Source organism: Alexandromys fortis, unplaced genomic scaffold (assembly GCF_014885135.2).
Source record: "Alexandromys fortis isolate MF-2015 unplaced genomic scaffold, M_Fortis_MF-2015_v1.1 scaffold_33, whole genome shotgun sequence".
Taxonomy (NCBI): domain Eukaryota; kingdom Metazoa; phylum Chordata; class Mammalia; order Rodentia; family Cricetidae; genus Alexandromys; species Alexandromys fortis.
Genome location: NW_026067917.1, coordinates 9253889 through 9278708, shown reverse-complemented (window position 1 = coordinate 9278708; position 24820 = coordinate 9253889). Strand labels below are relative to the sequence as shown.

The window sequence follows — 24820 nt, the reverse complement described above, 5'->3', positions numbered from 1 at the left end:
AGATAAAACATCACCTTGTGTAGTGCTATTTCACTTGTATTTTAATAAATAATGCCAAAATGAAGGTCAGAAAAACGAAACAGCCAGCCACTGGCTCTCACATCTACCTCAGTTCGAAATGGCGATCCTGCCTCCTAGAATCTTAGAATAAGACTGTGTGTGAGAGCTGTCTCCTCCTGTCTTATATTCCTCTTTAGTGCTGGAATTAAAGACATGCACCACTACCTCCCAATTTCTATGGCAAACTAGTGTGGCTATTGGGATTAAAGGTGTGTGTCACCACTGCCTGGTCTGTAAGGCTGACCAGTGGGGCTGGTTTACTCTCAGAACTTCAGGCAAGCTTTATTTATTAAAATACAAATGAAATATCCGTGCAACCTGATGTGGGTAAATTTAGGAATTAAAGAACAAAATAGACAAATATAAATGTATTCTTAATGAATTTCACTAAGAAGTTTTTTTGTAAACATTAAGTCACATAAAATGTCATTGCACAGTAAGAAGACAGGCTGGACTGTCTGGATATCTTCACTTATTTAGCGCCATACTTCAGGACAGCTTACACAGGAATATTTAGCGTTGTTTTTTTCTCTTAAGTGCCTGAATTTGTTGTTGCTATCCCGTGCCTTATTTTTAAATTGAGCGTAGCCGATTTCCATGGAAAGATTTGGCTGAGAACCTGAAGAATTTTGTTTAACTCATTTTCACTGGGCAAAATCCAGCAAGTTAGTCAAGAAAGCATTAGATAGGAATCACACAAGAGTGCAAACATTAGTCATTCCTTTACCTTCCATAATGGTAGGTCATTAAGGTATTTTAAGAAATGAACTCTTGTAACAATCTTTTTTATTGTAAAGTCAATAAAATTTTTATTTAAATTATTTATTTGAAGGGTTCATTTGCTACTCTATCCAGGTCACTGGGGTTCAAGATTTCTGAAAATAGCCCTTTCTCGGAAAAAGATGTTTACTATATAGTTGTGCTATCAGCCGTTTATTCGCCTATCTCTCCTTGAGTTAAAGAAACACAGTCATGACATCTTTAAAGTTCTCCGCCAGAGGATTTCTGGAAATTTCTTCAAACAATTTACTTTGGGAACCGCTTTAAGATAGGCCTTTTACCTGATGACACCCCACGTCTCTGGAGAGTCCTGCTCATGTCCATCCCTATCACATTCAAAATCCTAACCTGTATGTGGCAAATGCCAGGGCTCCACTGGAGCATTCATTCACAGGTATGTTTAGTTCCAACCTCATATTCAAGACAAGTTTCATTATCAACACCATCCACTTTTGTGCTGTCTTGTATTCTGTTCTTGTTTATCTCAAAACTCACACTGAACATTGAGTTCTGGGTTGCAAAAGGAGGATTTATTTTTGTACCTCTCTAATCTGTCTTTGTCCCCCAGTTGAACAAACACACCCACAAATTCTTGTGATGCTATCAAAGTCATCATTTTCATATGTTTTCCAAGAAGCTCTTAATCTGCCACTGGGGGAACATGGTGGAGTCCTGATGTGTCTGTGTTCTGCTGGTGTTGTAGGTAACTTGGTGAATTGGAAAGAAAACGTTCTCTCTCCAAACCTTTCACAAGTTGACCTCTCCAGCTCCAATAGTTTTCATTGCTTAACAGTTTCTGGTTAATTTTTTTAATATGATAAATAAGCAGATAATTACTCATTTATTGAACTCAACCTTTATAAAAAATTAAAGCACCAATGCACTGTTTATACTGCAGTTAGCAATAGTAATTTGTGACAATCTAAGGCAAATCCATTCAGGGGAAAAATTAAACTAAATCACTTCCCTAAATTATTGTTGCTTTCCTCCTTCCTTGTCTTGTAACTACTTCTCATCTATGACTTTGAAACCCATCAGTTTAAACTTGGTTCTTATTCCAGTGAGCTAATCCCCTTTCATAAATCATGCTCAAGCGCCGAGGTAATTTGCACATCGTTTAAAGAGTATTTGCTTTGAAATCTTCACCTCAAGCCCTTTTGTATATCCTTTCTCTCTAAAGATTTGTAGTATTTGTTTTGTTCTCTGAGGTATAAAAGACCTGGATAAACTTTATTCCTGTTGTTTCAAGATTAGTTAACTAAAATGCATATTAATTCAGCAGGGATGGGAATAAATCTCAGTAAAGATGATCACGCATGAGCCCCTGGGAATAGCAAAGTACAAAACCGTCAGTCTTCAAATCTCCTTGGACTTCCTCAAAGGAGTACTGGGGGATTTAAATTTCTAGAATATGTCTACAAATGTAATTTCTTTGTTGTGGAGAACAGGAGCTCTACCGATTATTTCTCCCCAGAAAATTGATTCTAATTTATATTTGAACAAAAATTAAGCTGTCTACAAAGTAGTTCTTCAAGAAGACAGAGAGAAAGTACAACAGGAAAGATAATTCTATACTAAACATTATATACCTGATATGCTACTGATCTTATTTTGTTTATTTATTGCTTGTTTGTTTGATATTTATTTATTTTCTTTTTTCAAATCCCAAAATGAAGCTCAGCAGCAGGGCACCCATTCCTTTTCCTCTACAAGCAGGTGAAATTAGGCAAGACTTTACAAAATCAAAAGTAGACACATGTAGGTACAGTTCAATGTTATTTTCACATTTATAAACTCGTATGTTACCATTTCATCAAATAATACTGATTTCTATGGCACCAGTACTTGAGAGAATATTAAGATTTTCCCCTTATTCTTTCTTCAACCAAAAACTTCTAGCACTTATGTGCTTATCTGGAAATGACCGAGTAGCATAGAATGTAATAAATCACACTTACGGAGTCACAGCCACCGACAGTCTTGTTCCACTTCCCTTCTTTACAAGTGCAGGAATAGATGCTTCCCCAGTCCTCAGGGTGCCAAACTTTGCACCATTAGGAAAATCTGCAAGTGGCTTGATTTATCTTCCTCACTCAGTTAGCTAAGACCCAACTAAGTAAAACTCAGCAGGAATGAATTCAACTTGTTAAACTTTTTTAAATTGGAAGATGCAACAATTACAACTTTCCTTCTCCGCTTCTTGAGTTTCCATTGGAAGTGAAGCCCCTAGTGAAAAAATATTTAGATGAGATCCCAAATTATAGGCGCATGGCTGATGATGCTGACTCTTGAGTTTTCATTATACGCAGAGGGTTGTCTGCTGTTTGCAATTAATCCAGGCACAATCCTCTTGGTACTTTGGGAGGAATGTGGAAGGCAGAGCCATTTTATAAGTTGTAAACTCCTAAATTACCCTAAATTAGAGACACTATTAATCGGACACTTAAAGATAGGATCTGCCTATTGTGTCGGCTCATCTTCCCCTGATGGAGAAATCAATTAAATATTTAGGATGCAGAATACCTTCCAGGTTGGATAATGCATTTCATTTAAATTATGGTCCTCCAATCCAAAACGTTCAAGGGGATCTTAACGGATGGAAGCACATTACTGTCTCTTGGAGTGGGCACATTAACACTTTAAAAATGAATGTGCTTCCCACGATTTCCTATTTGTTCCACCAGCTGCCTGTTGATGTGCCAAATAAACAGTTTAAAGATAAGTATGTAAAAGATGCATGTGTAACGTGCTGTGTGATGAGGTGCACCCTTATAGGAATAGTCTACAATGATGTCCCTATCAGATTTACTTTTCTCTAAGCCTCAGCAACTCTAAATGAGAGTGGTCATTTGATCAGGGGACAGATGGAGATAGATATACAAGTGAGATAATTTAAACCCTCACAAAGGTTCTATTTATAATTATTTGATGTAATTCTAATTGTTTATCATGTCTTCTAATAATTTATCACAATCACAATAAATAAATAATAAATGTAGTAACTGATTGCTGTCAGAAAATTCTGGGACAATAAGATAGAAGTTGTGACAAGCTTAACCATTTTCATTGAATACCTGGTGACATGAATAGAATCTTTTGATTCTCATTTGTGGATTACTGCGATGTCTCATTGTGAACGGTATTGTAAGAACAAAATGATTGTGACCTCCATAGTAAAGAAACGCTGTATAGAAATAGTTTGAAATGCTTACTAGCTCTAGGTGATAAAGCAAGTATAAAAGAGCCCTCTCTTTTAATCCTCTCAATTATTATATGAGGTATGATTATTAACCCCCTTTTATTTATTAGGTATCACCAACACACTGAAGTGTCATTAATGCACACAGAGTTACACCAAGGAAGCAAGAATGATTTTGAAACCAAGCCATCCAGCTTCACATTTTAGGGCGACCATCTTGTCTCATGGTACTCCTGACAAGCGGGAGAGGCTGAGGTGCACAGTTTACCGCTCCTCCCAGCTTTAACTCACTTTCTCAATCTCACGTAGACTCTCTTTTGTAGTTTTTTTAAACTACAAAATAATAGTGCCTACCTCACAGAGTTTTTAGAAGCACAAATTAGCTTACATAATTTATAGGACGGTGTGATGCAATATATGTTAATAATAGCATTAAGACAAGTATGATGTATTCTCCTATACTATTTTGAAAAATACTCATAATTCGGCTAGGAAAAGGCTATCATAAAGATAAATGATTAAAATCTCCATAAATTACCATATTTTCAAAAATGACTTTGGGATTTTGGAGGCAAAGTTTATTGAGTGCCTTACTAAAGGATAAACTTCTTGATATACGTTATATGTCTACCTGCATTCATTCTCCATCTACAAAGTCTTGATTCCCAATTCATGACATATTTTTACATAAATAAATCATGTTAGTAGACTAAGTTAAAACAAATTTAGCCAATCAGGAAAAAGGACAGTGAAGACAGGGATCACATTCTTTGCTCTAGGGCAAAGCCCTTCAAGACAAATCTGATAGAATGGATTCTCCTTTGCAGAAGCCATGTTTCATGGGCGAGCAGAAAACCTGGCTTACTACCATAATTATGTAACTTGGATTATCATATTTTGGGTGTGAGGCTTCAGAAATATAGAGTTACACAGTTCAATGAAACTGTGGGAATTTAACCAAAAGGGAATTGTTTATTAGCATTTTGATGAGAGGTAAATAAAGAAAGGGAGGCAAATTGATCTTTTCAAAGTCAGGTGGAAAGAATGCTCAGTAGGCTTCCTATGTAATCACTGTCATTGGGAAGCTCAAGGACTCTTATTTGCTAGTAATTGATACCTACTCTTCAGTCTGAAGTACAGAAGACAACTGGTGCTTTTAGGGATTGTCAAGAAGGGAACTAGTCTTGGGTTTTTCACAGGTGAGCTAAGTCCATAGTAAATCAGGGTAGAATCACACACAAATACCATTGCTTTGTAATATTTGGAAAGCAATGCAGATAATAATATATGAATCCAATATTTAAATCAACCATCAATGTGAGTTACTTGGCTAGGAAGTGTCCCTGACTAGCATTCTGTTAGTGTCTACTTAGTGTTGCTTGCTGTGTACACATTTTGAAGGCTAATTACTTGGTATTGGATAAGCGATTAAGGGGGTCATCGCTGGTGAAGACTGATTCTCCCTCTCTCGGTAGTCATTAATTGCCACTCTTCATATAGGTATAGACCCATGTGATTTCTCTTACTCACATTGGCATGTCAACTGCCGCTGTCATTGTTTAGGCAACCTTATTGTTGAGATTTTTATTGGTACGCTTCCCTGCGTTATATAGAGGACACAGTCATGCAGAGTTCCTGGGTCTCTGACTCTTACAATTATTCACCTTCCTCTTCCATGATGTTTGGTGTACCCTGAGCCTTCGAGACACTGTTGTGTGTAGGTACATAAATTTGATATTGGTTCCCCATGGTCAGTTGTTCTCTGCATTGTTGCTGAAGACACTATGCACCCCTGAGACCATCTGGGTCTGCCTTTGACAAGTCACCATCCTGATGTGACCTTTCGTAGTGGAAGATGTGAAAGCTGCTGAAGGAGAAAAGCCATCAATAGTCCTCTGTAGCTATGACACCTATAAACCACAACGATGGCCAGCATGGAAAGACATCCTCCAAAAGTGCAACAGTGGCACTCGTATCCTGGTGATAAGCAAAGGTGCACTCAACAGGATGAAATTCTTTCATTATTATGTTTATTGAGCCCTACATTTTTCTCTTCTCTCCTCCCTATCTCTCCCCAGGATGAATATGTCTGCAGTAGAAGCCTAGATAAATACAGTGCTAGTTAGGCTATAGGATCTAGAGGAATCCCCACTACCACCCCTTCTCCCAAAGCAATATAATCTCAAATTGTGTTTTAAATCCATATTATCATACTGTAGATAAGCGTGGCTCTCAACCCTCATCAAAGAAGACTCTTTTTGTGGGAGACAGAGACCATTACAGAAAACCAGAACTGGTTAACCTGCATATTTTTAAAGAAAAAAATGGCAGAAATATAGCTAATACAGTGGCAATTTAATTAAAGAAAGCAGAAAATGTTTAAGATTATCATAAATTAAATATTTTTGAATTTTTCCATTGTCTTAACACATTAAAATAAGTTTGGAAACAATATGATACGAAAAAGCAAAGTGATATGGCAAAATACACTTCCATAAAGTAAAAGAATTTTCTTCCTACATGGAAAACAATTTTGATCAAGTTTTATATATTACCAATGCTAAATAAAATGTAAACAGCATATGTACTGTGAATATTTTGAAATACACAGAATATATCTTTATTCTATTGTTCGAACACTATATTAAATTCATTCCTTTTTTCAGAAAAGGGAATTCATACAGTGAGTTTTAGGATCTGGAATAAAGAGTTTACCTCGTCATGCTCACTGATTTTAGGCATTCTACATTTAAATTTCTTTTCTTTTGCCTTTTAGTTTTGCTCATTATTATGTATAATTAATCATGTAGTTGGATGATTTTATATGTGTGTTTTGAAAAATAAAGAGAGATGATATATATATGCACATGTATATATAGCACATAAAAATAAAGTTTCAAGGCCATATTGGCAGATGGAAAAGGCAAAATGTCAAGAAAAGTTGATTATGAAATAAATATATAATAACAAAATTAAACTTTACCATTTATTGATTTAACAGATGGTAAGTAAAACAGTAAAAACAAAAAAATTAAAATGTAATTTGAGTTTTGAAATTAGTGAGATAATTTTGTGTACTTGATTAGAAGTTTGCTAGCTACTTCTATTTTTAGAAACTCTCACCTTTCAGTTCACAAATAATTAAAATTCTCATTTAATAAATCTTATTCTGAAATTTGAATATGAATAAATATTTTTATCCGAATACAAAATTTACTCTTAGATTAACATTCAAAAATAAAAATTTATTTTCCATGTATTTTGCATTGTTAATAAATTTGTATTATTAACATTTATATTCTTAACATGAAAATCTACATTTTATTAAATATTCAATATCTCACAAAACGCAAAATAAGGAATTATCAGCTATATTAAAGTAAAAATATTTTAAAGCCTAGGTGCAAAAGCTGAATAGAATGTAATAAAGCTTAAAAATTACAAAAAATTAAATAAAATTCTCCAGGTAACTTACCCATTTAAAATACCATTCCTTTCTATTATTTTTCTTTTACTGGAAACTAATGAAATGCATATGCAACTAAAGAAATATTTAGAGGCACATGCATAGCATGTTAAATTTTAATATGAAAAAAGTAGACTAATGCTGCATTTAAATCAAATATGTAGTTTAACATTTTAAGTTAAAATAGCTTTATATTTTGGTATGATGGATGTTTTGTCTGCACGTGTGTCTGCGCACCACATGCTGGCCTGGTATTCACGGTGGCCAGAAGAGAAGCTCAGTGCCCTGCAACTGCAGCTACAGGCAGCTGAAGGCCACCATGTCGGTGCTGCATCCCCTGGAAGAGCAGTAGTAGGGCGTCTTCTGTGCTGAGTCGTCTCTCCAGCCCTACCAAAGGTGTTTTTAAAAGGCTAAAAACTTAAACTCTGAAGTGAGAATGATACAATTAAGAGTAACCATTCAAGTAAAAATATATTACCGAATTGAGAAATATTTCTTTGGAAAATAAATAATCTTATTAAGAATTAATCTACATATATGTGACAGTTGGGTAACTTAATCTTCTTGTGGGACTTCTAACAGTGGGAGCATGGACTGTCCATGACTCTCTTACTAGCGCTTGGAACCCTATTTCTCATACTGGATTTCCTTTACCAGCCTTAGTACATGGGGACGCGCTTAGTCTTACTGCAGCTTGATATACCATGTTTTGTTGATATCCATGGGAAACCTGCCCTTTCCTAGTAATAGAGGAGTGGATTGGGGGTGAGAATAGAGGGAAGTTAGGGGAGGAACTTGGAGGAGAGGAGGGAGGGAAAACTATAGCCAGAATGTAAAATAAATAAATAATTAAAAAAAATTAAATTAAAACAACTCTGAAAAGAACCTAAGTTAAAAGAGCATAAAACAAACCAGGTACAGATGAGATCAAACTTCAAGCAAACTATTTAAAAGTTTTCTTTTTTCCTGATAGCTTGGAAAATGACCAAAACAACATAGAAACATTAGAATATCTGAATTTGTGCCAAAATCTGCCAAAAAAAATTACAAGAACAAAAGTATATTAGTGAGTGATGTCAGTCTTCTGAAGAACGGCCCATTTTTATACCATCTCAAAGCATGCAAATATCATGAGAGAAATGTTTAAATGTATAAAGACCTAAAACACACAGCAACAGCGAGTGCTGGCCACTACTGCAGCTCAATGTGGGCAGGACAGTCCAGTGTGACCCACGTGTGACCAGAGCTTCAACCCTGCAGTGCAAGATCAGCTAAGAGAGTTCTACAGGTCAGTTCATTGATCTTTAGAGCACTGCAGACTATGTGTCTAGGGAGTCACATGGAATGGACAGACCCCTGTGGAAAGGCTAGTGATTGTAAGCCATGGAAAAGAAGTCTGAACACTTTTCGTGCCCTGGCAGTTGAAAATGCTAACCTTGGGTAACTGATCCCAAACTGTACAGGAAGTGTAAACTGATCACACAATGAAGAGCAAGCCAGTAGGTAGTGTTCTTTGATGTTGGCTTCTGCTCCAGTTCCTGTCTCCAGGTTCCTGTCTTGAGTCCCTCAGTGATGGAGTGAGTCTTGAGAGTTAGAAGATGAAGTAAGCTCTTTTCAAAAGACCCAGTGGTTTCTGGGTCATTGAATTTTATCACAGCAATATAATCCCTAACTGATGTAGATGGATGGAGAGACGGGTTGACAGATCGATAACATCAAAGGGGATTGATTTACACAGCTGTTCAGGCTCACTAAACACTTCTGGAGACCACAGGATAGGTAGGCAGAATGGGAAGATAGATGGCAAGCAAGAACGCCATAGACATCAATGGTTGAAGGTCAGCAATGAACAGTCAGAAAAGGCTGGAAGAATCTCGAAATTCAAAGAACTTCTGCGTCCTCAGAGAGCTCATCTGGCTGACCATAAAATAATCTCTGCTGATTAATTTAAAGTCAGCTGATTAGAGACTTTCATTGCCTCTCACAATCCCTTCACAGCATCCCCTACATTAGCGCGTGATAGAATGGCTCGGGTCTGTAGTTTTGCCTACCTAGGATCACACATTAAAAAGCCATCAGAGCGCAGCCATGTGCCAGTGTCAGACAGCTGTCGGGTGGCTGAGCTGAAGCTGTGATCAGTCCTCCACAGCAAACCTATCAGACATGCATAGGCTTCGTTCTCCTTGTCTTGAAGACACCTCCAACAGCAAATTTGTTTTAACCATTTCTCACCATCTTAACAATAATTTAAAAGTGGCCTACACGTGATGCAATGCCTGCAAATTTGATTGAACTTTAATGGAGACTGTGCATGTAGTTTTGACTTGGGGAGCCTTATGATAGAGGAGATAAGAATGACGAGACTTTCCAGAGGTTTGGGAAAGTGGGCATTTTCCTAGAAAAGCCAGGTCTACTCATGCCAGAATAGACTAACCTACCTAACTCATTAAAGTCGATATTTAAGAGAAGCAAGGTCCATGATGATTTATTTATTCTGTATTATTTATTGAGTAGTAATTTGGGAGATAGAGTTTGATCAAAATGAAGAATAGAGTGCAATACAACGATGTAGTAGAACGTGGACTCTAAACCTGAGCAAGAACAAACTGCATTAAGGGTTGATGACATTCAGTATCATAACCTGAAAGAAAATTTTATGAGCAGGGCAAATAGTACCTCAAAAAGCACACATAAATAAATAAACCAACTCAGTGTATTGATGTCATCTTGGAAAAAGTATGCTTACTCTTGCCAGACAAGTTATTTATGTTTCTAAGTATAAATGAGAAATTTCTATGACAATTTCTAGTCAAGACAACTTCTGTTCCAGTGGAAATGATGTCACCAAGCCTAGTTCTGCCTCTTCACTTGCTGATAGTCAAAACATCTCAAAACGTTTGTGTTGCAGGATGATGGCATATCCAGAGATTGCTATTACAGGCTGCACTTCATAACGTGCCTTCGTGCCTCCTCACAGAGTCAGGGTACCAAAATCTACAGCTATTCTTTAGATTCCTATATCCACTTCCAACTTTTTATTAGAAAAATTGCTTTACATTATGATAAACTTTGTATAATAAAATATTTATAATAGGCTTTTATTTTACACTCTAAAAATATCTTATTAATACTGTTCCTTTAGTTATATAAATCATTTATTCCTTAATTTGAAACTGAGTGCCTTCGGCCTCCCGCTCCTTGATGCCCCTGCCTGCTACCCATTGCTATTTTTTTTTTCTTCATCTGTGTTTTCTTCCTAATCAGCTGCCTTTTGCTCTTTTGTTGTTGTTGCTGCTGATGATGTTATTGTCTCTGTTTTTGTAGTTTCCCAAGCGGGTTTTAAAATACACTTTATGGGAAACTAAACAAAATATCCGAGCTGAAAGGAGCAAAGAGAAAGGTGCGAGAAGAAGGAGAAGGAAGGCAAGTGTTGGTCTCTTTTACATTGCTGTCTGCAGGCGGCCCTCCTTCCTGGGGTGAACTAAACTCTGTCACATCTACTAAGATAATCGAATCATACCAAAATGAAAATTTGGGCAATAAGATAAATTTGGGTATTAGTTCCTGGGCTCTTGACTTTTAAGTGATCCACATATAAACCAGTGACCACAAAGCCCACGAAAGCAGCATATGTGTGATTTCTCAATATTACTGCTGCTGTGTTTTCAATCCCTGTTTGTACTTATTCTAGCAGAAACGTAATGCAATTATGCTTCCCCAGCTTAAACGTCAAAAGACCGATTTGCTACCTATTACAAAATACCACAAAATTCCACCCCCTCTCTTATTCTCTCCCTCTCTGTCTCTGTCTCTCTCTGTCTCTCTCTCTGTCTCTGTCTCTCTCTGTCGTCTCTCTCTCTCTCTCAAACACACACACACACAGACACACACACACACACTTTTGCCATGGTGCATATGTGAAAGACAGACAACAACTTGTAGGTGATTGGTTCTCTCCTTCCACCACGTCGATTCTGGGAATGGAATTCACATCCTTAGGCTAGGTGGCAACCAGCTATCCCACTGTGCCATCTTTCTAGCCTGTAAATGTTTAAAGAATTCTCTTTTAAATGCTAATCATGGGACAAAATTAATAATGCTTTGTTTTCAATTTTGCCTTTTCTGCTGTGGCAATCCATAAAGATGAACAAAAGACCACCTTTTTTTTACATTAATGCAATGTGATATTCATAACTAGCTTTACTCTGCCACCTACCTGTGTGGAGGTCTGTAAGCTCAAATCCCATCATTCATACAGTTTTCTTCTACAAAGAAGATGGAAAGTGTCTAGCCCCTTTCTGTGGCTGAGAACTTCAGGCCTGTCTTAAAAACCTCCCAGATTCCACAGGGTTTGTGAGTCAATAAAACAGGTCCTTAAAGAGTGATGATTTAATGTGGAATCCAAGATATTAATTTAAGTCCTTTCATTCCAAATGTTTTGCCTTGGTCTCCCTAGTGGGAGAGTATGGGTATGGGTGAGGCTAGGACTCGACTGGTCCTCACACACTAGGAGGGTAGCTTAGAACAGAAATTTTATTTTGATTGGCTATTGTGCTTTTAGCCTGCTACAGTTCCCTTCTTCCATATAGGAGGGTGAATTATTTGGGCCAAACAATACAATGTGGTTTGGAAACAATTGGCTTTTATGGGCACAATCTTATTCTTTCCATCTCTATTTTTTTTTTAAATGTGAAAATCAAGCCAAGGGTTTTTTTTTTCCCCCAAACTATGCAATTTCCCAAAATTCATAAAAAAAAAGACAGCTTGGTTTGTTTGTGTGTGTGTGCATGTGTACATGTGTGTGTGTGTGTGTGTGTGTGTGTGTGTGTGTGCTTCAATTCTTGCTTATGAAGGAAAAGAGCTGGTTGTATAAACCCGGCGTATTTATTTGGGCACGCATGCATGCTCTGTGTTTTAAGCACAGCGCATGACAGCCTTAGTCTTCCAGTTTAACTCCTCAAGTCCTCGCATCCTGCTCAGATACACGTATGTCAGGCACACTCAGGAGCAAAGCAGGTAGCTAATGGAGGCACGGTTTGGCTATTCTATCTTCTCTTCTGTGCTCACCGTCACAAATCGAAGTAATTGTCATCATGCACATACCCTGAAGGGGTGGTCTGTCCTAACTCTTTTACATATCCGAGAAGTTCCTTTGTCAGACTCACACTCTCCGATGCCAGATGGCTGATGCCACCCTGCAAGACCATATTCTGAGTAAGGAAGACCAGTTTAGCAGGTAGATGAGGCAACTGTTATAATTGTTGCATTTCTGGAATCAGTAGTGGCAAAATGTATTTCTCATCACGAATTCATTTGAAATACAAAAATGACAAAAATTGGTATGGTTTTTCTTTTACTGTAAGAATTGGGCACAGCTGCTCCCTTACAACTATTAAGAGGGAAAGGAGAGGTACTAGCAGGCTTTATTTTTCACGCTTGTCAGATTCTCTTTTTAAAGGGCTAAGTAGTACACAGGTCAATGGTCTCAAGCTACTTGTTCTTGCTGCCGTCTTCAGTATTTTGTTCCTTTGTAGTCTAACACAAGACGGGGAAACTTCTGTTTCCTTCTCCAGGTCTGGGGAAAAGGTATCTGAAAACTTGAAATAAAAACAATCCATTTTCTTCAGTTGCCCTGTGTGGTTTCTTAGTTCCTGTACTTGGTGTGATGACTCTATGCTGTGTCTAAAATGAGTGGAAGAAAATGTTAAACTTCTAACTATATATGTGGTGGTATTTTAAACACTTGTCAGAATTTCAAGTGTTTGTTCTTTTCCAGAAAATTAAAATGCATTAGATCACAAAAGTAATGTGGTTGCCTGTTTATACGACTGCTAGGGAATTGTCGACACAATAATATCACAAAATACTGCCAATATCACAAAATAACAATTCTCATCAGATTGAAAGTTGGTGAAATAAACCTAGGTATGCCAAACTTCGTCCTTCTTTAACACAGTCCAGGTTAGAAACCTCCCTGAGGGGACTTGTGCATCACAGACAACACAAACATAATAATTAAATTAGACTTATAGATCTTACAGGCTCCACAGATCCTATAGATGCAAGTACTTTAAAAGAAGAACAAGATTTTCATACAAAAATATGAATTATACTATAGGTGCACCGAGTCTTTATTGCTCATGTACACGAGGTTCAGAGCCATAATGACGATGGTCGGCACTTAAGTGATTATGCTATCATATTACTGCAAAATTATTTGCACTGTACAACCATTGTTTCCTTCTTCTATTGCATGGATATGAGCTCAGTTCTCTGTCTTTGTCATTAAAGTCCTAGTCTGTCGCCGTAAATATCTGGTTTTTAATGATGGTTTGGACATGTTTGTTGTGATTCAAGTTCGTGTTGATTGGACCTTTGCTTCCTAAAACTGGGAACTGAGATAGAAGGAAAATTCAATCTGCCTTGTGTTGTCTTGGCTACTTACGCATTTTGTCATCACTTCAACTACTTTGTAGTTTACATTTTAATTGAATACACACTGAGGATTTCAAAGGGAAGAGGAACAAGCTTTTTATTTTTTGTTTAACCTTATGAAAGTTTCTGTCTTATTCATTTTATTTAGAGAATATTCTTATTAAAACTAGAGTGGCATTGTATGTTGATTGGTTTCCTTTAGAAATGTAAACATAAATAATGTTACATGGTCTCTGCTAATTATTTTTTATACATGCAAACTAATCTGGAGAAGCACTGCTAAAACTGCAAATCATTTGAAACAAAAGCTTAAATTTGGTTTTGAGAAGTGGTCTCACAGCGTCAAAAACCTCTGAGAAGTAGGTGTTGCCATTTTTCCTCCACACCAGATGGTATTCCTTGACTCTGCCTTGCTTATATTCATTTTCATAATTGTTTGTATACCTTTAGAGTTAAGTCTTGAGGATTATAATACAATATAACCAACCTGCATTGGGTTCCTCGTGTGTGTGTGTGTTTACAATAAAAAAATAAGCATTCTTTTGACTTTAGATGAGTGTTGGGGGAAACTTAGTTATCTTCATCCTGGGAGAACGGCATACAAACGAACTTACTTGTCTAACCAACCCATTATGTAGTCAAGTCAATTAAGTAGACAGCATTAAAAAGTTAAGTCAAGCCCCAAATTAATCCAATGAAATGAGTTGAGGAGTGTGTCTCCTCAACTTCGTTCCCCAGAACAAAGTTATGGTTTGAGGAATACACAGTAAACCAAACAGGACTGTGCTCTCTCTTCTCTATTCTCCGCCAATAGTCTGGACACACCTCTTGGAAACTAAAGTCGTTTGCTGTGGGTTCTCATAAATGAACTATTGTTTAGTAGTAAAGATGGGGGAATAAGCACTGTCATCTTGACATAAGAAAGTGTTCTGGGTACAGAAAGCCAACTTTATGAATTGCAAATGCCAGAACTTGGAAATATTTAGTTTGCCCATTTGCTCTCTCAGATGTATTTTAGAGTTGGATATAAATACAGTGATAAAGGTTGTCCTGGTTGCATTTCTGTGGCTGCGATAAAATATTCAGTATAAAAACAACTTGGGGGAGATAGGACTTGTTCGACTTACATTTTTGGTTACAGTCCGTCATTGCAGGCAAGTCAAACCAGAAGGAACCTGAAGCAGCTGAACATAGTCACTGTAGGATTGATCAAAAATGAATGCATACTTACTTGAGCACAGCTCACTTTCTCGCTTTCTATACTGTCCTCGATATAAGCCTTGAGAGTGGTATCACCCACTTTTATTCTTGGTCTTATCACAGCAGTTAACATTATTAAGAAAAAATACCCTATAGACAGACAGACCCACAGACCAACGTGATCTAGATAAGACCTCATTGAGATGCTATTCCAAAATAATTCTCCATAGTGTCCAGTTGCCAATTAAAACCAATCATACAAGACAACTGCCATGTGTGAACATTTAAAGGGGCCATGCTACCAGAGGAAATAAAATACATTTGGAAATAAAAATATTAAACTCAGCAATCTAATGATGGCAGAAAAATGAAGTGTAGCTTCTGCAAATTGCTGTACTAACTGGACATGCAGCTAGAGTTAAGACAGTATCTTCTCCCAAAACTTGTAAGCCAACCTCTAAGCTGAGTCAGGCTTCCTGTTCTGCTGTAGAACTCCCCCATGGCTCCTGGAGCCAGTTCTTTTTAAGACATGACACCCAGAACCTCTGTGCTACTTTTTTTTTCTCATGACTGTGACAAGGTGTCTCATAAAAGCAACTTAAGAAAGGAAGGTTTGCTTTGCGTCCTGGTTTTAAAAGGCACACGTGCCAGTAAGTCATGCCAGTAAGGCAGCCAGGCAGGAGCAGGAGACATCTGGTCACATTGCATCTATGGTCAGAAAGTAGAGAGAAATAAATGCTGACACTCAGTTTACCCACCCATTCTTCCCTTTTCATTCAACCCACAATTCCAGCCCTTGGGGTTGTATTGCCTGCATGCGGGTGAGTCTTCTCTCCTTACTTAAACTGTTTGAAACATGCTCACACACAGGCCAAAAGGTGATAGCTTGGTGATTCCAAATTTAGTTAAACTGGAAAGAAGGTCAAATCTCCCTGTCAGGCTTTAGACTGAACTGATGATGGACAGGGTGCCACCACCGTCATGTGGCTATTGGGCACTGGCAAGATCGATGAATGTAAACTGAAATGTACTGTAAGTATAGCATATATACCTGACTTAAAATCTGTAGTACAGGAAAAAGAATATGAAATGTTTCAAAGATTTAAAATTGATTATGCAAGGAAATAGAACAAATTAAAGAAAATATAATATTAAAATTAGTTCCAACTGTTTTTTTTTTTACTTTTTATTGTTGCTAATAAAGCATTTTTCAATTATATATGTGATTCACATTGGATTTCCCATGGACACTGTTAGTCTTGGATTTCTGTAACCTCTGTCACAAACTGAGATGCTCTAAGAATTAGTTTTGTCATCTTTATATCTGTTGTTTCATTGGTTAAGTAATAAAGAAACTGCTTGGCTCCTGATAGGACAGAAAATTAGGTGGGCAGAGTAAACAGAACAGAATGCTGGGAGAAAGAAGCCCAGTCAGTGAGTTGCCATGATTCTCCCACTCCAGACAGACACAGGTTAAGATCTTTCCTGGTAAGCCAGCTCGTGGTGCTACACAGAATATTAGAAATGGTTTGATCAATATGTAAGAGCTAGCCAATAAGAGGCTGGAACTAGTTGGCCAGGCAGTGTTTAAAAGAATATAGTTTCCGTGTAATTGTTTCGGGTAAAGCTAGCTGGGTGGCAGGAAGCAGCCCGCCGCTCATATTACAACAGGACACTGTTAGTTTTGGATTTCTGTAACCTCTGTCACAAACTGAGATGCTCTCTTTAAGAATTAGTTTCTCTTCCTCTCTCCCCCTCCCTTTTATCTCCTTCCTTAGCCCCTTAATTGTACAGAGAATTCCACTTACTGTCATCATAACTTTTGTACTTATAATCATTAGTTATAAAAAGACTGTCTATGATTTTTAACCTGAATCTTCTATTTGACTTCTTGTCAATAAGTACACATGGAATGATTTTGATATCTTTGTACATGTACGTATCAATAAGATATTTAATGAGATTTTTGAAAACTGAATTCTATTATTCTGTAAATAAAAGAAAAGAAAATGATTTTGTATTTATATCTATGAATATGCAAACATGGCAGTGTGCCACAACTATTTCTACATGTTCAAGTTTTGAAGAGAAGGTTTTGAGAAGCAGAATTTCCTTTTTTCTTGGACAGATTGTGGATATGAACTCACATTGTCACAGTGATAATTATTAATCATTATTTCTCTTCTTTGCAAACTATCCAGTGAAGTCTATCTTCTTAGAAGATAATTTTATCTCTAAATTTGAAATATTTTTAAAGGAACGGAGAGGTTTCATATTTCTAGAAAATGGAATTCAAATATTTTCTAATTTATTCAGTATGAGTGTACTGCCCACTTATTTGCCCAAAACTTTTGAGGCATTGAAATTATAACCCCTAAAAATTAAAGTGTCATTACAGAACACCTTTTTTCCTATTTATTTTTTAAAAAGAAAACAAGTTATCTTTTTTTTATTATACATATCAATCCAAGTTCCCACTCCCATTCCCTCCACATCCCCTCAAGCCCCACCCCCATCAGAGAGGGTAAGGCACATTGCTTTGTGGAAGGTCCAAGGTTCTCCCTAATATATCTAGGCTGAGCCAGGTATCCATCCAAAAAGAATAGGTTCCCAAAAATCCAGAACAATCAGCAGGAACAAATCCTGGTGACACTGCCAGTGGCCCCTCAGTCTGCCTCAGCCATGCAACTGTCACCCACATTCAGAGGGACTAGTTTGGTCCTATGCTTATTTCTTCCCAATTGAGCAGGAGTTGATGAGCTCCCATTAGCTCAGGTAGACTATTTCAGCGGGTGTCCCCATCATAGTCTTGACCTCTTTGCTCATATTCTTACTCCTCCCACTCTTCAACTTGACTTTGGGAGCTCATTCCAGTGTTCTGACGCAGGTCTTTGCCTCTATTTCCATCTATTGATGCATGAAGGTTCTATGGTGATATTTAAGATATTCTTCATTCTGACTACAGGGCAAGTCAAGATCAGGCTCCCTCTTCTCTATTGCTTAGGGTCTTAGCTGGGGTAATCCTTATGGATTCATGGGAATTTCTATAGAGCCAGGTTTCTTGCTAGCCCTATAATGGCACCTTCAATCAAGGTATCTCTTTCCTTGCTCTCATCTCTGTCCTTCTCCTCAACTATTCCATTCCCTCAAGTTCTCCTCACTCCTTCCCTTCTTTTCTTTCCTCCTCTTCTCCTTCGATCCTCCCTTCTCCTCCAACCCCCATGCTCCCAATTTTGTCAGGCAATCTTGTCTGTTTCAAGTTTCCAGGTGGATCTATATATGTTTTTCTCAGGGTTCACCTTATTACTTAGCTTCTCTAGAATCATGAATTATAGGCTCAATATCCTTTGTTTATAGCTAGTATCCACTTATGAGTAGTACTCTAATGTGTAAATATGCCATATTTTCTTTATCCTTTCTTTGGTTGAGGGGCACCTAGGTTGTTTACAGGTTCTGGCTATTACAAATAGTGCTGCTATGAACATAGTTGAACAAATGCTTTTGTACTATGATTTAGCATCTTTTGGGTATATGCCCAAGAGTGATATTGCTGGATCTTAAGGTAGGTTGACTCCCAATTTTCTGAGAAACTGTCATACTGATTTCCAAAGTGGTTGTAAAAGTTTGCATTCCCACCAGCAATGGATGAGTGTTCCCCTTACTCCAATTCCTCTCCAGAATAGGCTATCATTGGTATATTTTATCTTAGGTATTCTGACAGGTATAAGATGTTGTTTTGATTTGCATTTCCCTGATGGCTAAGGATTTTGAACATTTCCTTAAGTATCTTTAAGCCATTTGTGATTCTTCTGTTGAGAATTCTCTGTTTAGTTCTGTACCCCATTTTTAATTGGGTTATTTAGAATTTTGATGTCTAATTTCTTGAGTTCTTTATATATTTTGTAGATCAGTACTTTGTCTGATGTGGGGTTGGTGAAGATCTTCTCTCATTCAGTAGGTTGCCTTTTTGTCTTATTGACTTATTGACTGTATCCTTTGTTTTACAGAAGCTTCTCAGTTTCAGGAGGTCTCATTTTTTTATTGTTTCTCTCAGTGTCTGTACTACTGAGGTAATATTTAGGAAGTGGTCTCTTGTGTCCATGTGTTGATGACTACTTCCCACTTTCTCTTCTATCAGGTTCAGTGTGATCAGATTTATATTGAGGTCTTTAATCCATTTGGACTTGAGTTTTATGCATGGGGATAGATATGGATCTATTTTCATTCTTCTACATGTTTCTATCCAGTTAAATCAAGACCAGGTGAGCAGTTTAAATAGACCTATAAACTGCAAGGAAATAGAAGCTGTCACCAAAACCTCCCAACCAAAAAAATCCCAGGCCAAATGGTTTTAGTGCACAATTCTACCAGAACTTCCAAGAAGTGCTAATACCTATACTCTTCAAAGTGTTGGGTGGTAGGAAGGTGGTGAGGGAGTGAAAGGAGGGGAGGGGAGAGGGAATCGTGATTGGTATGTAAAAGGAAAAAAAAACTTTTTAGATAAAAATTTTTAAAATGATAAGAATTATTTTATTTCATTGTATATTAATATGTGTGCGTGCATGTGTGTGTGTGTGTACACATATGTGGGAATGCATGGTGAGACTAGAATATATCATTGGCCCCTCTGTAGCTGTAGTTGCAAGTGGTTGTAGGCCACTTGACAAGTGCCTGGAAGCTAAACTCCAGTCCCCTGCAGCAGCAGCACTCTCTCTGGACCTCCAAGTCATTTCTCTAACCTCAATTTTCTTTAAAATGTATGTGTTATGTGCATATGTGTTTGTGTTCATGTGTCTATGTGTGTTTATATGTATGTGACTGTGGCACACTCGTATTATAGGGCTAATGTCGTGGTCAGAGGACAACCTCCAGTGTCAGTGCTTGATCTCACCCTTATTTGAGGCAGGGTCCCTTATGATTCACCACTGTTTATTCCAGGCTAGCCGTCTCATAAACTTCTAGCAATTCTTTTGCTCTGCCTCCCCTTTTTCTGGAAGCATGCTAGTATTACAGATGTGTACTACTGAATATGTTGGCCCTGGATTTCCAAACTCCTGTTCTCACATGTTTATGGCAACCATTTTATCCCCTGAGACCTAAGAGTCTTTTACAAAACATTTCAATATATAAAATGTATTTTAGTTGCCTTGACTAACGCATGTTACAGGGAGCACGGGGGGGGGGGTTCCCTTTGTCCCGACTGCCCAGCTAGCTTACACCCAAAATAATCACACAGAAACTGTATTAATTAAAGCACTGCTTGACCATTAGCTCTAGCCTCCTATTGGCTAACTCTCCCATCTTGATTTAACCCATTTCTATTAAATCTGTGTTCACCACGAGGTCGTAGCTTACTAAGAAAGATTTAGCATGTCTGACCTGGCGTCTCCATGGCGGCTCTCTCTCACTCTCCTTTCTTTCTCCCAGAATTCAGTTCTGTCTTCTCTGCCTATTTAAGTTCTGCCCTATCAGGCCAAGCAGTTTTTAATTTTTTTTATATTAATTAACCAATGAAAGCAGCACACTAACAGAAGGACCTCCTACACCAAAAGCATATGTGTTTTGTGTACTAATTCAACTATAGGACATGGAAGTACCTTGAATATATTGTCAATACTGTTTATCACGATGCAAGGTCACATTGCTGCCATATTTATCAGAGCAGATAGCCTACCATTTCTGACTGGATAGACATACGATTTATTGAACAGGATGAACTTTAAAAATCGTATGTGCTTAAATATTATTAGCAGAAGTAATAATAGAAGTGTTAGTGCATACCTGCATCCACTTAGGGAACCCACTTCAACAGTACTCTAGTTTTCTACCAAAATTGCAATGAATTCTCATTTATCAGCTAGAGACTTAGGTATGCAAAATATTAAAGATGTGCCATGTCTCAAAAAACAATCCCTAGAGCTCTCTTTATACAATATAGACATTGGCCTTTACTGATTTTTATTAGTAATATGCTTAATTAACTTTCTATGCATTGATCCTAAGGTTCTAAATTTATCTATGTCCTCTTTTGGCTTAAAAACTTTGATAGGATGATATTTAGTTATCAGCCCCAAACCCCGAGGACCAGTCCTATTTACGTCTTATGATATAGCTTCTGTGGCAAACTGTATGCTACTAATGGTGATGATGATGAAGAAGGAAGGAATGGGACTGAGGCATTGTTCTCCTTGTGTATACCATACAAACTAATGTGATCGTAGGTGATAGAATATTCAGTGATTGCAACACAGCTCAAGTTCTCTCTCTCCATTATGTTGATGAAAAAATCAGAATTCAGGGGCACTGAGCCCTGCACTGTCCTGGTAGCAGGAAAGGAATTTCATGTCAGATCTCAACACAAAGGCCTGTCTTCTCCTCCCACACAGTATCAAGCCCAGATACTGGTAGATACTCAGACATTTTTTTTTTTCATTAACCCTGAACTATGTTCCAGGGTGGATGGGAACACAGGGAGTATTATTAAACTTTAAACTGCCCCACAAGGAAACTCCGGTGGCAGTTTATTTTACGTAACCACAGCACTGGCAAAAGAATATTTCTGCCAAACTGCCAGGTGACTTAGAAGAATCTTCGGTTGACCATTTCCTCACAATACAGCAATCAACTTCAGTTCTCCTTTGCAGCAGACACCCACAATTCCTGGCCTTGTCCCCCCGGCTCTCTTGGTGCTGTCCTGTAAGCCCGCACCTGTTTGTGTGGATAGGACTGCTTTTCCCACAGGTGACTTTTTGTTTTTCCATCTGTGCCACAGAGTGCAAAGAGCTAAACTTGTTTTCTGTTGGTAATTTGGAGAGACATTTCTTGGTGGATGTTTTTTTACCAGTTCACAAAACTGGGGTGGGAGACAGACCCTGCCAGAATATATCTCTTGCACTCCTGTTTCTACTTTGGGAGTTTAAGGGATTAAGGGCTAACAATAACAGTAGTTCTTGCGATTGCCCAAGCCTCACCCGGTCTTTCTCACCATTCATAAGGTTCGTGTTTGGAATCAACGCTGATGACTGCGGCTGTTGTGTTATTTAAAGTCCATCTTTCAGTCACGATGAGAATGTGCTGTGGCCTCGTTTTGACTTTGCTTAATGTTTCCATCCATATTTTAGAAATAAGTCAAAATACTTTCTTGCTAAGTGCATTTTTCTTTCAATTTTAAACCTATGTGTATTTTAAAGGTCATTCAATCCGTGCATTTCCAATTCCTCCAGCCTTAAGCCATCGCTGCTATTTTGTGTAAAAGGTACTTAATGTCTCAAGAAGCTTATGGTGGTCTTAAAAACCAAATTCAGTTGTTGGGTTTTTTTTTTCCTCAAGACCATAAGTTTCACTGTGTCAAGAGTGAACAAGCTTGCAATGGACCAAGATTGCAGCCTGTTCAAGTCCAAAAGCTGGAATTTCAGAGGGATTGGGACTTGGCAGAGCACATTTTCCCATCCGCAGCTCAATCCTCTCTGTTCCCTCCCAGCTTAGGCAGAAACACATGGAAAGGATATCCAGCAGGGCCCTGCTCAGTGACATCTGCATCTGGAGGGGTGTCCTGGCATTCGGCAACACAGCTCTCTGTCCCCCAGGGAAAGGGAAGGCTGAAAACCCCAAATAATAAGAATAATCTATTGCAGATTTTAGGTTACCAAAAGTTGGAGGGAAGAATCACAGCCAAACACTTAGCATTGTTGCGTGTCAAAGAAAGGCTACTGTAATTTCCCCCCTTGGGCATGTATTTTTCATATTATTATGCATAATTATGCATATAAATTTAAATACATTTCCATATTATATTCGAAACTCTCCAATTGTGAAGACATAGACTAAAACAATTGATGGGAATTATTGCATTTAGGCTGAAATCCTAGTCACTGGAAGCATTGGGCCAGCAGTGGGCGCCTCAAGCAGCAGAAAAGGCTCCCTAGAACATTCTTCAGGATTTAAGAACAATTTTTCTAATAAAGTCAATCTGGGATTAAAGAGGCAGAAGGAGGCGCTGACAAAGAAACCAGAAATGATGTTTAAGAGGCTTGGATTCCAGCTTTGCTGTTTCTTCCTCTGTTGCCTCGGGCAAGTGACTTCACAACTGACTGTCTTTCCTCATCTCAGAAACTGGGGACACTTACACTTTGTTCTCTTCAGTTTTTTTTCCCCCAAATTTAGCATTTCGTGTTTCTGAGAAGCTAGCCTGAACTGTGCCCAAAAAAAGGGGGGGATTCTGATGTTTTCAAAAGTGAAAGGAGGAAAGAAAGAAAGAAAGAAAGAAAGAAAGAAAGAAAGAAAGAAAGAAAGAGAGAGAGAGAGAAGGAGGGAGGGCGGGATAAAGAGTTTGGAAATTTTATTACAATTGACTCATTTTGGAAAATGCACAGCCTATTTGGGATAACACTTTGGTTTGGGGAATCTGAAAGTGTGGTAGGAAAGCAGAAAAGTTTGACTTATGACAGGCATGGTAACCAGGGTCTCTATATAGGACCCTGAGGGGTTTCAAAATAGCCAACAAGCAACCTACATCCGGACCACAGCAAGCGACAAAATGACAGGACTCTTTCTGGGCTTTTTTCTTAGGGTTTGAATTCTCCTTTAGAAATGTATGTTATGAATTATGATCACTGCGCTACAGCCAAGTATTCACCGGGCTCCAGCTAGATCTTTGTTTAGCGAGCATAAGCTCCCTGCCAGCTGCAAACTGCAGCTGTCTGTCAGCATTTGTGAGGACAAACCACGCCGCTATCCCTGATCGCTTAGCCGTAGACTACACACTGTGTCCTCAGATATGCTCGGCGCACCCTTCGCATTTTCAATACACTTCCTGTGGGGGGTGGGCAGCAGTGCTTTGCCCGCACATTTTGGAGCAAATAGCTTGAAGCTTATGTCAAAATATTTCTTCGAATAATAGAGGGTTCTGTCCCCCCGAAACACTACTTTTTGAAAGACTGTCTCTGGCCTGGCATTTTCAGATTCCTGATATCCCCTAGCAGACAAGGGAAGTTGCCACTGCACAGGCCAGAGGAAGGCCTGCAGAAACTGCAGAGCCGGCCAAGAGCGCAAGCCCAGGCCAGGCGCGGGTCTCAGCACTGGGGAATGTGGGGGTGAGAAGGCCACCAAGAAAGGCGAAGGAGGCAGGGCAGAGCGGCCACTGCCCTTCATCATGGTCTGGAACTGCAGGCAAGATAGAAAGAATCCTTATCTCAGCCTGTCCAGAATGTGCAGCTGAGCAGGAACCCCCGTGCCTTTCCAAGAAGGGGCTTTGAAAGACGACAACGCATTTTCGAGTAGAAATTTGTTGGTGTGTTTTCTATAATTTCTAGGTACATTTAGGCTAGAAGGACGGCGCTGCAGCCGTACACATGAAAGCATTTGTGGGTTAGTGTAAGTCTATGCTGTTGTCGTCATCAGAGTAGGTCAGAGAGGGATGGCAATTTTGATAATACTCTGAGAATTACCCCCCCCCCCCCAGGAACTTAGGAATGGCTGATCAGGCATTGTTTGCCTGGTAAAACAGGATGAAAGGTGTTTGGGGTTAGGGTTACTCCTTGTATACTTCAGGAAGATAAGGTGTCATCAGACCCTGATTGTGGATATGTCATTTGGGAAATTTTGTTTAATGATTATATTCTCTAGCAAAAAAAAAAAAAAAAAAAAAAAAAAAAAAAAAAAAAAAAAAAAAAAAAAAAAAA

At 38.3% G+C, this 24820-nt stretch overlaps 1 protein-coding gene and 1 non-coding gene across 2 annotated transcripts in view; one reads left to right on the top strand and one right to left on the bottom strand.

The window, feature by feature from the left end:
* Arhgap15 (Rho GTPase activating protein 15) overlaps window positions 1–24820 on the top strand; it is a 591259-nt gene that overhangs the window by 316196 nt on the left and 250243 nt on the right. The gene's annotated exons all lie outside the window — the stretch shown is intronic.
* On the bottom strand, window positions 1304–1433 carry LOC126500283 (small nucleolar RNA SNORA40). Its single transcript, XR_007591296.1, has one exon. It is a non-coding gene; the product is annotated as a small nucleolar RNA SNORA40 (small nucleolar RNA).